Source organism: Akebia trifoliata, chromosome 6 (assembly GCF_017979445.1).
Source record: "Akebia trifoliata isolate Shusen 1 chromosome 6, ASM1797944v1, whole genome shotgun sequence".
NCBI classification, from domain to species: domain Eukaryota; kingdom Viridiplantae; phylum Streptophyta; class Magnoliopsida; order Ranunculales; family Lardizabalaceae; genus Akebia; species Akebia trifoliata.
The window spans coordinates 13,078,212-13,091,156 of NC_141380.1; the positions used below are offsets into that span (position 1 = coordinate 13,078,212).

The following is a 12,945-nucleotide window of genomic DNA, read 5'->3' on the forward strand; positions in this document are numbered from 1 at the left end:
CAAATCAGGAAGTCCTCCAGGGTTTCAGAAAAATTTCAATCGTCAAACTCATGCCAGTGCGAACCTATCTTTGGTTCCGCAACCATCCTATTTTTCACCTCAAAATTCTGATCCACGGGCGATCATTGTCGACCCTATGACCAATTACTCTCCTCCTATTGCTCAAACAAACTCAACATTGGAATTAATGATGGATGAGATATTAAAGCAACAACAGCAACTCATACATCAACAAATCCAAACTACCTAGAGCCAGTCTCAGACCAACCAGGTCACTGCAGAAGCAATTAAAAATTTAGAGGTTCAGATGGGTCAGTTAGCTTCATCCATGGGAGAGAAAAACAAAGGTCAGTTTCCTAGTCAAACTGTGCCTAATCCAGCAGGAACTGTTCCAAGAGGACAGTATGAAATCAATAGTCAGGCGGGTCCTTCTAACTCTGTTTAAGCTGTCCACACCTTACGATCTGGTAAACTGGTGGACAATAAAGTTGAAATGCCTGAGGAAGTTCTATCCAAAGAAACAACCTCTAAAGCACCTTCCACAGAAAAGGAAGACCAGTCCAAGGAAACACCTCCTCCTTTTGAGAGTCGAGTGATCATTCCCAGAGCCCGTTCCCTCATAGACTCATAGACAACAAAAAGGGAAAACAATTGGAAGGAATTCTAGAAGTGTTTAAAAACGTTCAAATCAATATTCCTTTCCTTGACGCAATTCGTCAAATTCCCTCATATGCCAAGTTTCTCAAAGATCTCACCACAGTGAAGCGAAAAAATCCTGTGTCAAGAGAAGCTATGATGACAGCCCAGTCTTCCTGTCTGATTCAACAGACAATTGTTCCTAAATTCAAGGACCCAGGCTGTCCTACAATTTTTGTGCACATTGGAAATACGATGATTGAGAAATGTTTATTAGATCTTGGGGCTAGTGTGAATCTTCTTCCTTTCTCAGTCTACCAGCAATTAGGTTTAGGCGAACTTAAAGGTACGGATATCACTCTAAGTCTAGTAGATAGATCGGTGAAGATTTCCAAGGGAATAGTGGAGGATGTGATCATTAAAGTGAAGGATTTCTACTTTCCTGCCGACTTCGTAGTTCTTGACACTGAACCTATGATTAACCCAAATTCTCATGTTCCAGTCATCTTAGGAAGACCCTTTTTAGCCACTTTCGATGCAGTCATTAAATGTCGCAATGGTATCATGACCCTATCATTTGGGGACATGAAGGTCAAAATGAATGTCTTCCAAAATAAGTTTCAATCTACTGACATGGATGATTTGGAAGAAGTCAACAAGATCGACACCCTGGTCAGTAGTACTTTTGAGGAAGTGGAGAATAAGGATCCGTTAGAAGAGTATTTTGGCCAATTCGGCCTAGAATTAGATATCGAGAAATCCATCAGGGAGGTAAACTCTCTTCTTGAATCCGTCCCTATGATGGATTGGCAGCCAAAAGTACAGAGTCTGTCCTCTCTTTCGTCATCCCCAATAGTGGAAGAAATTCCAAAGCTTGAGTTAAAGCAATTGCCTGATACGCTGAAATATGCATTTTTGGGCAATGCTGAGACCTTCCCTGTCATTATCTCCCCTACTCTGGAAAAATCACAAGAAAATTGGTTAATTGACATTCTACGCGAAAATCGAGAAGCTATTAGGTGGACCATAGCTGCTATTAAAGGCATCAGTCCTTCTGTGGTCATGCATCAAATTCATCTTGAGAAAAATTTGAAACCATCGAGAGAACCACAAAGGCAACTCAATCCGGTGTTATAAGAGGTCGTCCGAAAAGAAGTCATCAAACTTTTAGATGCGGGTATTATATACCCCATCTCGGATAGTAAATGGGTTAGTCCAGTTCAGGTTGTCTCTAAAAAGTCGAGTGTCACAGTTGTGACCAATCAGGATAATGAACTCATACCTACTCGTGTCCAAACCGGATGGAGAGTTTGTATAGACTACCGGAAACTAAACACGATGACACGTAAGGATCACTTCCCTCTTTCATTTATCGATCAGATGCTTGAACGTTTAGCCGGTCATGCCTATTATTGTTTTCTTGATGGATATTCGGGATACAACCAAATCCCAATAGCCGCAGAAGACCAAGAAAAAACAACGTTTACCTGTCTATTTGGGACCTTCGCCTATCGACGCATGCCCTTTGGGCTATGTAATGCTCCAGCCACCTTTCAAAGGTGTATGTTGAGTATATTTTCTGATATGGTCGAAGAATTTCTTGAAGTCTTCATGGATGATTTTTCTGTATTCAGGTCGAATTTTGACAACTGCTTGAAACATTTGACGTTAGTCTTGAAAAGATGTCGAGAGAAGCACCTCGTGCTAAATTGGGAAAAGTGTCACTTCATGGTCACCTCTGGGATAATTCTAGGACATATCATTTCTCATAAAGGAATTGAGATAGATAAAGCCAAGGTCGATCTTATAGCAAATTTGCCTCCACTTAGAACTGTGAAAGAAGTTCGTTCGTTCCTAGGGCATGCAGGGTTTTACAGAAGGTTTATCAAAGATTTTGGAAAATTTTCAAAACTCCTGTGTGATCTGTTAGCCAAAGACATTTCCTTCGAGTTTTTCAACACTTGTTTATCTGCCTTTGAAAAGTTGAAAACTGAGTTGACCTCAACACATATTATCCAACCACCCAATTGGGATCTCCCATTTGAGGTGATGTGTGATGCATCCGATTACGCTATAGGTGCTGTATTGGGGCAACGAGTTGAAAAACTCTCCCATGTCATTCAGTATGCCAGCAAGACGCTAAATGATGCCCAGCTGAATTATTCCACCACTGAGAAGGAACTACTAGCAGTAGTTCTTGTCGTAGATAAATTCCGTTCCTACCTTATCGGGTCCAAAGTAGTCATTTTCACTGACCACGCAGCGCTGAAATACCTTCTTGCCAAGAAGGATGCGAAGGCGAGGTTGATACGATGGATCCTTCTTCTTCAAGAGTTTGATCTCAAAATTCGAGACAAAAAGGGATGCGAGAATGTGGTTGTAGACCACCTATCTAGGCTAGTAGTTGAAACTCTTTCTGACTCTCTCCCAATTTCTAAAAATTTTCTTGATTAGCAAATCATTGCAATTTCTAATTCTGACACACCTTGGTATGCTGACATTGTCAACTACCTGGTGACAAGTCAAACTCCCACCTCTTGGAGTAAGTAAAATCGTATGCGCTTCCTTGCCCAAGTCAAATGGTTCTTTTGGGATAATTCGTATTTATTCAAATACTGTCCAGACCAGATAATTCGTCGGTGTGTTGATGAGAGAGAACATAGTGGGATTCTCGAGTTCTGCCACAATCATGCTTGTGGTAGGCATTTTGGAGGAAAGAAAACAGCAACTAAAATCTTACAGTGTGATTTTTATTGGCCCACAATATTTCATGACGCTCATCTCTTTGCTAAATCTTGTGATAGATGTCAACGTCTAAGAAAAATCAATCGAAGAAATGAGATGCCCCAACAACCAATTTTGATCATCGAAATCTTCGATGTTTGGGGCATTGACTTCATGGGTCCCTTCCCCATTTCACACGGATTCCAATACATTTTAGTCGCAGTCGACTACGTGTCAAAATGGGTTGAAGTCACAGCTTGTCGAACGAATGATCATAAGGTTGTTCAATTTCTCAAAAATACTGTGTTTGCCCGATTCGGTACCCCTCGTGCTATCATTAGTGATGGAGGGAAACATTTCTGTAATCGAGTTTTTGAAAGTTTGATGCACAAATATTCAATCACTCATAAGGTAGCTACTCCATATCACCCACAAACTAGTGGGCAGGTCGAAATTTCTAATCGTGAGATCAAAACCATTCTTGAAAAAATCGTCAATCCGACTCGTAAAGATTGGTTCTTACAATTATCTGATGCCTTGTGGGCCTACAGAACATCGTTCAAAACTCTTACAGGAATGTCCCTTTATCGTTTAATCTTTGGTAGAGCCTGTCATTTGCCAGTCGAACTCAAGCATAGAGCTTTTTGGGCGATCAAACATTTGAATTTTGATCTAGCAAAGGCCGACGAACTTAGAAAGCTCCAACTCATGGAGTTGGAAGAATTAAGGAATGATGCTTACGATAGTGCAAAGCTATATAAAGATCGCACAAAAATCTGGCATGATAAGCACAGCCAGAGAAAATCCTTTCATGTAGGGCAGAGAGTGCTCCTTTATAACTCTCGCTTTCATTTATTTCCAGGGAAGTTAAAGTCCCATTGGACTGGACAATTTTTCATCCACAATATTCACCCTCATGGAAACATCGAGGTACTCAATCCAGCCAATGGAAATATTTTTCAAGTCAATGGCCAAAGATTGAAGCCATTTTAGAATCTCCCTCATTCATCAAAAAAAGACTCATTTTTGAGTAATCCTGTGTATCAGGATTAGCTCTAATTCCATGTCTGGCTGAAGACATTAAACTTTGCGCTACTTCGGGAGGTAACCTAGATTTCTGTACATATTTTGTGTGACCATGTAGGATTTATTTTTCTGCAATCACTCACTTTCTTTCAGGTGTACACCGTCTGTAGTGTGCTTTTCACTTTTACACCCTATGTGGAACACTTTTTTTGGTTGTACCTACAACTTTTGCAACATAATGACATCCACTTTCAGGTGTACTCTAAACCTCTACTCTTTAATCATTGAGGACAATGCTAAATTTAGGTTTGGGGGTGTGGGATAGCACATTTCAATTTTTAAAATTTTTGTACATTGTTTTCGATACATTTTCAAAAATACCTTCATCAAAATGTTTATATGTACTGTCATCATACGAATTTTTAAACCAGGCTCATGTCCAATTTGTTTATAAATTCTTATTCCTCAAAAACAAGATATTTTGAAAAACAAAATTCATGTCACTTCTGATTGTAGTGAAAGAGTTATTTTGGATTAAGAGTTGTCTTCTTCGCTGTCTAAAATGAGAGGGAAAACTTGAAAAATATTGAACTTTGACCTCCTTGTCCTTTGGTTGGCTGAATAGAAGAAAAATAGAACTGTAGTTGATATTTTTGAGACAGCAACCATAGGATTAGACTGGGTACCTTGAAAAGGGCTACTTGCTTTTAAAAAAAATATATATATATATATCGAAAAAAATGATAAAGCATGAAAAATGTTGAAAAGAAAAGCAGAAAGATGTGAAGGTTAGAACTGAAAAAGTGCAAATTGTGAAAAGAGTCCAATGAGATCAAAATAGTTCAGTAGGGTGAAAGCTGTCAATGGTAAAAACGTGAGTACACTGGAATATCATAAATAAAGTCCCTTAGAGGTATTAAAGTGAACATCCATACTTCTCACAATCCTAAAAAGGAGGCTCAGTTTCGAGTTAGAAGTTAGGCAGACTCAACCATCTTAACAGTTAAGAAGGGAAATCCTATTCCGAAAAATCTTTGTTACAATCAGAAAAATTTGTGCACACACTCAAGATATTTATGAAAATGAGGAATAAAAAGAATTTTTGCTCAAATAGACCTTTGACTGGATTTTTGAAAATTGGTGTGATACCATTATATGCAATAATTTTGAAGTTATTATATTTTAAAATGATAGAATTTTGTAGGTATATTCACTGCAAATCCTCACGAGTCAAACTCGTCCACTAGGGGTAACCTAGGGGTTAAAGGGCTTACTGTATAAGCTAAATGCAGTCAGGAACCTCACGAAAGAGGAGTTGTTTACATTTAAATTTTGCTCAGGACTAGTAAAATTGAGGTTTGGGGATGTGATAAGGTCTCAATAATTTCACTTTGGGACCGTAATTTCACCGAGATTACCATCGTATAAATACTAGTTCCCTTAAAATAATAATAAATTTTATTAAATCCCAAATTAATGTCGCTAACAATAGTTTGTTACTAATTTCAGGTGAAAAGGACACATTCGAAAACCAACAAAAGAAATAACAATTACTGTTACAACATGCGAGCAAAAAGGAAGCATCCGGTAAAATCTCGAGGATTTTGGGCCCCACGTCACCGCGCCGCGGCTAGCCAAGACCGCGACTCGGTCATTTCGAGGAATTTTTCCTCGACATTTTTACAGAAGCTCCTAGAAGCTTCGGTGATTGTAACTGATTGGGTCATTTGAATCGAATTATCCACCAAATTATCCCGATTACCCGAATACGAACATTATAAATTGGGAGGTGGATTTTAGAGAAGAGGGGCTCTTCTCTTCTTCCATAATTTTTGGTTTTTCTTCTTTTAATTCTCTGTAATTTTTCTTTTGTGAGAGTTCTTAAGTGAAGTGAGAACATCAAGAGTGATCCATTAATATTTTCTATAGTTCTTTTGGGAGTTATTAAATAAGGATTAAAGTGCATCTTCTTCTTCACCTATCTTATCATTTAATTTGTTATTTTTCTGCAATTACAATGCTTGCAATGATTGGCTAAATTCTCATTAGAGAAGTTAAGGAAGCCATAGCAAATTAATCCCTCTAGTGTAGATTTAAATTCTTGTTTTGCTTACATGTTTTAATTCTGAAAACTCTCTTCTGATTAAGGTAATCCAACTTATAAGTATGATCCAACTTAGATAGCCATTACTTAGATAAGTTCAAGAATTGCAATGCTATGTGAAAAATCAGAAGATAAGTTGGGCAATCTCAATCATGCTAGTGTTTTCATGAATATCTTTTGATTACTTTCAAGGATTTAATTGTTCCACCGTCCGACCCATGAGCAATGACTTGCTCCATGGATTGAGTTAATTTCAGAATTTATCTACATTATAGATTACTTGCAAAGGTTTACTTGACTTCTCTAATCTCTCTCTCTTAGATTTTCAATCTTTCTTTTCAGTTTCAATTTCTTTTACAAATTAGTTGTTATTTGCTTCTTTGTTTCTACTAATCAATTTTGTTTTTAAATCAATTTGTTTCAAAACTTTGTTTTGGTTTCTAACCGAATGAATCTTTGAATCTTCGTTGTCCCTATGGAACGAATTCGACTTGCCCAAAGTCTTAGTTCACATTTTAATCTCTGCATTTATTTAGCAAGATTTACAACCGATCATAGCGCTAAGTTTAATGTCTTCAGCCAGACATGGAACTAGAGCTAATCCTAGTACACAGGATTACTCAGAAATGAGTCTTTTTCTGATGAATGAGGGAGATTCTGAAATGGCTTCAGTCTTTGGCCATTGACTTGGAAGATATTTCCATTGGCTGGATTGAGTACCTCGATATTTCCATGAGGGTGAATATTTTGGATAAAAAATGGTCCAGTCCAACGGGACTTTAACTTCCCTGGGAATAAATGAAGACGAGAGTTATAAAGGAGCACTCTCTGCCCTACGTGAAAGGATTTTCTCTGGATGTGCTTATCATGCCAGATTTTTGTTCGATCTTTATATAGCTTTGCACTATCGTAAGCATCATTCCTTAATTCTTCCAACTCAGTGAGTTGGAGTTTTCTAAGCTCTCCAGCCTTCGCTAGATCAAAATTTAAGTGTTTTATTGCCCAATAAGCTCGATGCTCAAGTTCGACTGCAAATGACAGGCTCTATCAAAGATTAAACGATAAGGGGACATTCCTATTGGAGTTTTGAACGCTGTTCTGTAGGCCCACAAGGCATCAGATAATTGAAAGGACCAATCTTTACGAGTTGGGTTGACGGTTTTTTCATGAATGGTTTTGATCTCAAGATTAGAAATTTCGACCTGCCCACTGGTTTGTGGGTGATACGGAGTACCTACCTTATGAGTGATTGAATATTTGCACATCAAACTTTCGAAAACTCGATTACAGAAATGTTTCCCTCCATCACTAATGATAGCACGAGGGGTACCGAATCGAGCAAACACTGTGTTTTTGAGGAAATGAACAACAACCTTATGATCATTCGTTCGACAAGCTGTGGCTTCAACCCATTTTGACATGTAGTAGACTACGACTAAAATGTATTGGAATCCGTGTGAAATGGGGAAGGGACCCATGAAGTCAATACCCCAAACATCGAAGATTTCGATGATCAAAATTGGTTCTTGGGGCATCTCATTTCTTCGACTAATGTTTCCTAGACGTTGACATCTATCACAAGATTTAGCAAAGATATAAACATCACGAAAGATTGTGGGCCAATAAAAATCACACTACAAGATTTTAACTGCTGTTTTCTTTCCTCCAAAATGCCCACCACAAGCGTGATTGTGGTAGAACTCGAGAATCCCACTATATTCTTTCTCAGCAACACACCGATGAATTATCTGGTCTGGGCAGTATTTAAATAAATTCGAATCATCCCAGAAGAACCATTTGGCTTGAGCTAGGAAGCGCAGGCGATTTTATTTACTCCAAGAAGTTGGAGTTTGACTTGTCACCAGGTAGTTGACGATGTCAACGTACCAAGGTGTGTCAGAATTAGAAACAGTCATGATTTGCTCGTCAGGAAAATTTTCAGAAATAGGAAGAGAGTCGGAGGGAGTTTCAACTACTGGCCTAGATAGGTGGTATGCAACCACATTCTCACATCCCTTTTTGTCTCGAATTTCGAGATCAAACTCTTGAAGAAGAAGGATCTATCGTATCAACCTTGCCTTCGCATTCTTCTTGGCAAGAAGGTATTTCAGCGCTGCATGGTCAGTGAAAATGACTACTTTGGACCCGATAAGGTAGGAACGGAATTTATCTACGACAAAAACTACTACTAGTAGTTCCTTCTTAGTGGTGGAATAATTCAGCTGGGCATCATTTAGCGTCTTGCTGGCATACTGAATGACATGGGGGAGTTTTTCAACTCGTTGCCCCAATACAGCACCTATAGCGTAATCGGATGCATTACACATCACCTCAAATGGGAGATCCCAATTGGGTGGTTGGATAATAGGTGTTGAGGTCAACTCAGTTTTCAGCTTCTCAAAGGCGGATAAACAAGCGGTAGAAAACTCGAAAGAAATGTCTTTGGCTAACAAATCACACAGGGGTTTTGAAATTTTTTCGAAGTCTTTGATGAACCTTCTGTAAAACCCTGCATGTCTTAGAAACGAACAAACTTCTTTCACAGTTTTAGGGGGAGGAAAATTTGCTATAAGATTGACCTTGGCCTTGTGAACCTCAATTCCTTTATGGGAAATAATATGCCCTAGAACTATCCCAGAGGTGACCATGAAATGACACTTCTCCCAATTTAGCACGAGGTGCTTCTCTCGACATCTTTTCAAAACTAGCTTTAAATGATTCAAACAGTCATCAAAACTCGACCCGAATACAAAAAAATCATCCATGAAGACTTCAAGAAAGTCTTCGACCATATCAGAAAATATACTCAACATGCACCTTTGAAAGGTGGCGGGAGCATTACATAGCCCGAAGGGCTTGCGTCGATAGGCGAAGTTCCCAAATGGACAGGTAAACGTTGTCTTTTCTTGGTCTTCAGGAGCAATTGGGATTTGGTTGTATCCCGAATATCCATCAAGAAAACAATAATAGGCATGGCCGACTAAATGTTCAAGCATCTGATCGATGAATGGAAGAGGGAAGTGATCCTTACGTGTCATCGTCTTTAGTTTCCGGAAGTCTATACAAACTCTCCATCCGATTTGGACTCGAGTAGGTATGAGTTCATTATCCTGATTGATCACAACTGTGACACTCGACTTTTTAGGGACAACCTGAACTGGACTAACCCATTTACTATCCGAGATGGGGTATATAATACCCGCATCTAAAAGTTTGATGACTTCCTTTCGGACGACCTCTTGTAACACCGGATTGAGCCGCCTCTGTGGTTCTCTCGAAGGTTTGAAATTTTCCTCAAGATGAATTTGATGCATGACCACAGAAGGACTGATGCTTTAAATATCAGCTACGGTCCACCCAATAGCTTCTCGAATTTTGCGCAGTACATCAAGTAACCGATTTTCTTGTGATTTTTCTAGAGTAGGGGAGATAATGATAGGGAAGGTTTTAGCATTACCCAAAAATACGTATTTCAGCGTATCAGGCAATTACTTTAACTCAAGCTTTGGAATTTCCTCAGCTATTGGGGATGACGAGAGAGAGGACAGACTTTGGAGTTTTGGCTACCAATCCATCACAGGGACGGATTCAAGAAGAGAGTTTACCTCCCTGATGGATTTCTCAGTATCGAACTCAAGGCCAAATTGGCCAAAATACTCTTCGAACGGATCCTTATTTTTCGCTTCTTCAAACGTGCTACTGACCAGGGTGTCGATCATGTTGACTTCTTCCAAATCATCTATGTCAGTAGATTGAAACTTATTTTGGAAGATATTCATTTTGACTTTCATGTCCCCAAATGATAGGGTCATGATACCATTGCGACACTTGATGACTACATCAGAAGTGGCTAAGAAAGGTCTTCCTAAGATGACTGGAACATGAGAATTTGGGTTAATGACAGGTTCATTGTCAAGAACTACGAAGTCAACAGGAAAGTAGAAATCCTTCACTTTGATAATCACATCCTCCACTATTCCTTTGGAAATCTTCACCGATCTATTTGCTAGACTCAGAGTGATATCTGTAGGTTTAAATTCACCTAAACCTAATTGCTGGTCGACTGAGAAAGGAAGAAGATTCATACTAGCCCCGAGATCTAATAGACATTTCTCAATCATTGTATCTCCAATGTGCACAGAAATTGTAGGACAGCCTGGGTCCTTGAATTTTGGAACAATTGTCTACTGAATCAGACAAGAAGACTGGACTGTCATCACAGCCTCTCTTGGCATAGGAGTTTTTCGCTTCACTGTGGTGAGATCTTTGAGAAACTTGGCATATGAGGGAATTTGACGAATTGTGTCAATGAAGGGAATATTTATTTGAACATTTTTGAACACTTCTAAAATTCTTTCCAATTATTTTCCCTTTTTGTTGTCTAGAAGTCTATGAGGGAATGGAGCTTTGGGAATGATCACTCGACTTTCGAGAGGAGGAGGTGTTTCCTTAGACTGGTCTTCTTTTTCTGTGGAAGGTGTACTAGAAGTTGTTTCTTTGGATAGAACCTCCACAGGCATTTCAACTTTATTGTCCACCAATTTACCAGATCGTAAGGTGTGGACGGCTTGGACAGAATTAGAGGGACCTGCCTGACTATTGATTTCATACTGTCCTCTTGGAACAGTTCCTGTTGGGTTAGGCACAGTTTGACTAGGAAACTGGCCTTTATTTTTCTCTCCCATGGACGAAGCTAACTGACCCATCTGAACCTCTAAATTTTTAATTGCTTGTGCAGTGACCTGGTTGGTCTGAGACTGGCTCTAGGTAGTTTGGATTTGTTGATGTATGAGTTGCTGTTGTTGCTTTAATATCTCAGCCATCATTGATTCCAATGCTGAGTTTGTTTGAGCAACAAGAGGAGAGTAATTGGTCATAGGGTCGACAATGATCGCCCGTGGATCAGAATTTTGAGGTGAAGAATAGGATGGTTGCGAAACCAAAAATAGGTTCGCACTGGCATGAGTTTGACGATTGAAATTTTTTTGAAACCCTAGAGGACCTCCTGATTGGATAGGTTCACTTTGTCGATAGGAAAAATTGGGGTGAAACCTATTATCGGGATGGTACGTCTGACTATAGGAGTTAGGAGTGGATTTCCTATATGTGCTGTAATTTCCAACAGCATTGGCTTGCTCTGACTGCGAAGGATTCAAGGTGGGAAAATTCTCCGTAGAATGATTGAAATTCTAACACAGCTGACATGATGAAAATGTCTCTATGGCAACTTGTAGAATTGGAGTGGCTTCATGGAAATTGGATTTGACACTGAAAGCGTCGAACTTTTTGTTGAGACTTTGTAAGCTGCTCACAAGGCTATTCATGACATTCTTAAGTTCAGGATCAGACTTAACCTCATACATGCCCGGCTTCTTGGCTCCTAAATCTCCTCTATCGAACTCTCCTATGTTTGTGCTCCAATTTCGAGCATTCTCAGCAAATTCGACTAAGAATTCATATGCTTGATTAGGAGTTTGATTCATGAATTTACCTTGATGCATACACTCAAGAAGAATACGCTGGACTGTTGGGAGACCTCGATAAAAGAAATTAACCAATTGAGCTTTGTCTATCCCATGGTGTGGACACTTAACAAGAAGGTCATTGAACCTTTCCCAAGTCTGGGAGAATTCTTCATCCGGTCTTCCCTTGAAGTTCCGAATGGCATTTTTGAATTGTTCCGTCTTTGCCATTGGGAAGAATTTGACCATGAATTTTCTCGACAACTTATCCCATGTAGTGATAGAGTTGGAGGACAAGGAATTTAACCAAACCGCAGCATGGTCTTCAAGAGAGAGTGGAAATAACCTAAGCTTGACATTCTCATCGTCGAGGTGACCATTTTTGAATGTCTGGCATAACGTTAAGAATTTATTGAGGTGATTGTACGATTGTTCGCTTTCGAAATCGTGGAATTTGGGCAGTATATTGATGGTGGCTGCCCGTATTTCAAATTGTGCTACGTTAGTAGCAGGTAAAATTATACATGATGGAGGGTTGGCAGTAATAGGTGCGAACAACTCATTGAGCGTTCGTTGATCCTCATGGATGTGATGAGGTGGAAGTGGATGTGGATCCATTTCTGGGACTGGTGGAGTGAGAACAGTGTTGCTTTCTTGTCTAATCTTAGACAGTGGATGAGACCTTGTGATCTCCGGATAAAAAATAATTGGATTTTTTGGCGATCTCCTACCTAACATACACTATCAAATTGCACACAATAGGAGGGAGAAATTCACACGTGAGAACTGGGTGCCTATTACTAGACAGCTCCTAACTGGTTCAAAGGATTAATCGAAGCTTCCAACCCAAATCTCTGAAATCGGAACAGCCAGTTTAATCTCCAGAGGAGAGGTGGCGTACAATGCTGAGCAAGGGCACTCTTAGATCACCTCTCGTCTTGAATAAACGTGTGTCTATCTCCTGAATTCACGTAGAACTACAGGGCAAGATTG

At 39.4% G+C, this 12,945-nt stretch overlaps 1 pseudogene; it reads right to left on the reverse strand.

Annotated features, from left to right (window-relative positions):
- Positions 1–7,485: 7,485 nt before the first annotated feature.
- On the reverse strand, positions 7,486–11,973 carry LOC147400267 (uncharacterized; annotated as a pseudogene).
- Positions 11,974–12,945: the final 972 nt, after the last annotated feature.